Source organism: Penaeus chinensis, chromosome 23, assembly GCF_019202785.1.
Source record: "Penaeus chinensis breed Huanghai No. 1 chromosome 23, ASM1920278v2, whole genome shotgun sequence".
NCBI classification, from domain to species: Eukaryota; Metazoa; Arthropoda; class Malacostraca; order Decapoda; family Penaeidae; genus Penaeus; species Penaeus chinensis.
Window position 1 is genome coordinate 16,940,158 of NC_061841.1, and position 5,000 is coordinate 16,945,157.

At 32.5% G+C, this 5,000-nt stretch overlaps 2 protein-coding genes across 2 annotated transcripts in view; one reads left to right on the forward strand and one right to left on the reverse strand.

Moving 5' to 3' along the window:
* Nucleotides 1-5,000, reverse strand: part of LOC125037343 (polyamine-transporting ATPase 13A3-like) — a 40,453-nt gene that overhangs the window by 35,347 nt on the left and 106 nt on the right. Inside the window, exon 1 of the mRNA XM_047630440.1 lies at nt 4,969-5,000. This exon is cut by the window's right edge and continues 106 nt beyond it. The gene's annotated coding sequence lies outside the window, so the exon portion shown is untranslated. The remainder of the gene's footprint in view (nt 1-4,968) is intronic.
* Nucleotides 1-5,000, forward strand: part of LOC125037682 — a 44,482-nt gene that overhangs the window by 8,454 nt on the left and 31,028 nt on the right. The window lies entirely within an intron of this gene.

The window sequence follows — 5,000 nt, forward strand, 5'->3', positions numbered from 1 at the left end:
AAATTGTCTTGGCTAAAAGCAAAGAGTACAGGGTAAAAGCATTCTCATTTTCATTTTTCACTAAACAGCTGACTACATGTCCTGCCCTGTGTGTTGCTCAGTACAGCACAAGGCAAATACATCATTAAGGTTAATGCTGCATCTAGAAGTTGGCTATTAAATCCAAACTAGGCATACTTTCTCCCAGTCCAAATGGATGACACCACTAAGCAAGCACTCTGGACACTACTTATAAAGGGTTTACTGCCATGACTGACTGAATTTGTGCATTCATGTCAGGGTAACAATGCTTGCACATGAAAATATAAATAACAACTGGGTTTTCTTGTGAATAAGGTATAAGACCACAGTGCAAGAGAGACTGGCCATGAGCTTGCAGAGAATGGCAGTCATGATGAGGATGTGTAATTTTTGAAAAGCACAAAATTTATTTGCAAATACCATTTCTAAAACTGAACTGAGATATAAAACACATATTTTCAAAATAAAGTATGAAAAACTATGATAATTTCTCAATCTCAAACCTGATTTGTAAACATGATAAAATATAACAATGAAATATATTTTGACACCAAATATGTAAATATAGGTAAGTACGAGCTAGAATCATCTGATTTAGGTGATTTCTGAGAATTTGAAAAACAAACACAATCAGATATGAAAACTTCAACAATTTGGACAACAGAGCTAGAAATAATCCACAACTAAGTATCTTTCACTAAATGCTTTTTGTTACTCTGTACATTATAAAAGTAAGCCTCTTACATGTAATTTACAATACATCAATAAGAAAAGGTGCAAACTCACTACCAGACATTTCACTGACAAGAAAGCAGCAAGAATGTGCTTCCCCTTCAAAAGAAAAAAATCATGACCCAAGTTCTTATTCAAATTTGCCATCACAAGGCATGTCCATATTACCAACAAGGATATTAGATAATGCATGACATTGCTTATCACAGGACTCCCTGAACAGTGTTAATAATGTTACACTGTCATTTAAACACTGTCTGACATATACTTCAAGAAAACAAGTTAGTGTATGTAGAAACAAATAAGTAGCTTATCAAATAAAAGACCAATAATTATTTGACTTAGTCATGGTTTGTCACAAGGAAATGACATCATCTGTACGAATGTCCAACTAATCTAGTCTTTTACATTACCCTTAAAATTAATATTTCTCAAATCTTTACTACTAGAAGGCATAAAGTCCTAAAAACAATTATATTAACAATTCATTATTAACATGCACTACAATAAGTTCTACCACGAAATTAAATTTGTCATCTACTACAAAGAAAATAAAGCAGGTACAGATGCATTAAGCAAGGGCAAAATGATAATGATATTCTTGGAGAGGAGGAAATGTTTAAAGTCATCGGTACAAGAAATAACAGAAACGAATGGCAGCGACACAAATAAAAGGGAAAGAGATCATGGAAAGCACTGCTCACAGCCTAATTCCAGTTGGTGCTTCCGAGTTTCAGCTTTTATCTTGCCATGCATACTGAGGCGAAGACAATGTTCCCCAGAGGTTGCTGTGGCGCAGAAGGGCACACCTAGTCACAGCAACTTAGTGTTAAATAAATTTTGTGATGTGGAGTTGCAGACTTAATCTCTAGCAAGCACATCTTTGTTTGTGTTAGTTAGGTTCTCAGGCAGGCAGAGATGGCATGCTGTAAGGCTGGAAGGCAGGCAGGGCTTGTAAACAAAAGAAATGGGATTATAGTTATGTAGATAAGAGATTTAATGATGTACACTGCATGAACTTGGGTAAGAGGGTAAGAGAGAAAAAAGAGAAAAAAGAGAAAAAAGAGAAAAAAGAGAAAAAAGAAAAAAAGTTTCCCATCAACTGTGTTTCAGTTATGATATACTATATAAGGTATCATATCACACCATGTTACTTAACCCATTGCTGACAGGTATATGTACTGTCAATACAATTTTTTTTTGTGTGAATTTTGTTTGTATAGAGATAGCTCTACGAGTACTAAGCCACCAATGAGCCAATTAGTATGCCAATACAACCTTACCTGATTTCCCCTTTCCTCAAGTTTTCAGGATTTTTTTTCTAGCATTTTTCATATCAATATAGACATTAAGATTATCATAATGTTATCTACCGCATTTATATCAATAACAAATCAAAAAGGATCTTTTGGAAAATCAAGGAAAAAGACAAACTGGTGAATAACTAGAACTAGTAACTGACTACTAGGTGATTGAGCATTTGTAGAGCTATTTACGTGAAAAGACCATTAATAAACAAAAAAACACAATAGATATTGCATGTTTTCTTGCCATCTTGACGTCAATTAATTAATCATGCCAAGACATACATATAACAGATATTTACAAACATATGTATAATATGCTAAACATACACATACATGCAAGCATATAAACATGCACATCACAAATTAAAATATACCTTTGGACATAACTACAAAGAAATGCTATTTATTCATATCTAATTCTTCATAAATGCTTCTGTAAAATCTGTTTATCAAATATCATTTGACTCAGGATATCAATAGTCTTTCTTCACACACAACAATAAAAAAAGAGTAATGACAGCAATGCATTAAAAGCTAAATAAAATATTCATGTACGTTCTATAACCCCAAATATTTTAGCACAAGTCCTTCACCCAGCATAATACACAATCAATAAGCAAATGAATAATGAGGGCATGACTAGTGAATAAAAAGTGTAAAATTATGACCCCATAAAAACTGTATATTTAAAGAGTACTGTAACTTATTAGATGAAATTATTTTAGAGTGAGTGATTAAGACCCTGACTATTTGTTGCAACCTACACGTGTAGTATGAGGCTATGGTTCTTTTGTATTGGACTTATCTTATTACTATCATTGTCATTATAATCATTATTTTTATAATCATTACTATTATAATCATTATTTTTATAATCATTACTATTATAATTATCACTATTACTATTGTTAACATTATCTTTATTATTATAACTATCATGATGATTATCATTATTATCATTATCATCATCACCATATGATCAACATTATTAATGGTAATGACAATTTGAAGCTACCACTGGGAAAAATTACATGTATTGCATATAAGCAAAGGTGCTAGTATTGGTAATAAGTAGGTCAAAGTTAGAAATTAGTCAGTAATAGTATACGGTTACTTGGTATAATCAGTTGTTAACAGTCTAAGTCAGCTACGAAGCTTAAAAGTCTTGCTCTTTTCTTCTCTACATTTCACATATAACTTAAATTGTTCATCTTTGTTCTTACCATCTTGTTGAAATGAACAATAACTATTAAAAAGGGTGGTTGTTTTTTGTATTTCCTTCCAAAGAACTTATTGTTTTTCTATAACAAGAATGATGTAGAAACATGTATTGTTAATGGATTCCTGGTTGAGGGATGTACCTAATGGTTCCAAATGTATCTTTTATAATAATGAATGATCATCAATCGTTACTGTAAATAGCATTTGAGAGCGAAGGACACATAGAATATTGTCCTATTTAACTTCAAAACAGAGACACTGAAATAAACACTTCTTAATTTACTAACAAAATCTGTAATATTTTTCATCACAAATTGAATGTTCAAGTTTTTTGGTACAGAAATATATTATTCACTGTAATAATCTAGTAATACATTTTTGCTTATAGACATTTATAAATAGATAATGAATTCAACTACAGACAATAACTGATGAAATTACCAACAACATGACAAACATCATAAAGTTTGACTAAGGCAGTTCAGAGCCAGTTTTTGTGTTGCAGAGGCATGTGTACGATTGTATTGCCTAGGTGATTCATTATTAAGCAAGCAATCAGTCTATACTTTATCCTGCTAGAAAATAGCAGGAGTATATTTGGTGACCTTAACATAGCAATGCCTTCAGGCATGAATACAGCTGTCATTGATGTGTACAGGGTACAACATATAGCTGCAAACACTAACAAAATCTTGTAGTTAACAGTTGATTCTATAAATGGCATTCCATTTATACAATTTCTCCCCCTCCCATTCAAATGTCTGAGTTCCCATGGGTAGTCCAACCCTGTCAAATGGCAATGAGGGTGCAAAGGTTGACTCTGAAACCCGTTGTATGCAGAGAGAGTGAACTTAAGATTCATTCAGACTTATCAAACTATGCAAGAAGCTCTAATTCTTGTCAGTATTGTATGGTTGTGGATGCTATCATAGGCAGGTTAACATTATAAGCCTTCTATTACAGATCTCAGTAATTTTCAAGTGGAATAGAATAGAACAGAGACAACAAAATTATGATACAGTACTGATTTTTTCAAGTAAGTAACTTGATCTAAATTTATAAATCTGCATTTCAAACAGTTGTCAATGATGCCCTTTTTATCAGCATTCTTGTAAGTGCTTTTTGTCTAGCCAAAAATGGCATAATTGCAAGATCTTATATTGTCCTCACTACATCTACAAATTTGACAATATCAAAAAGTAATGCTTCTTTTATTCACTACAGCCCAAGTGTTATATAAAATCAAAGCATTTATTATTTGAATGAACAGGTTATTATATCAATAAGCACGTCTATCTTATGGCATTTTGTAAACAACCCACCAGAGAAGTGTTTTTGTTGTCAATGAACATAATATCAAAACACGATAAACTGTCACGGTACAAACACAACACAAATCCTGAACACTGACAATTCACAACCTACAATCACAAATATGAATTTAATTCGTCTGTTCCATTCTGCTGCACTTAACAACCACTTAAAAGTCGTTAATAATAACGAAGTGAACCAAACCTCTTGGTAACGTATAATTTTCACTCACACAGGATAACCCCACAGCAAAACAAAAACAACTAAACTTCAACCCTGAATTTCGCTTAGTTGCTCAGGCACATCACAAATGCCCTCTTTTCAAACTTTATTTCCCTTTTATTCTTAATCAAAACTAAACCAAAGACCACATTACCACCAGCATCTTAAATCTTGCAGCAAGACATG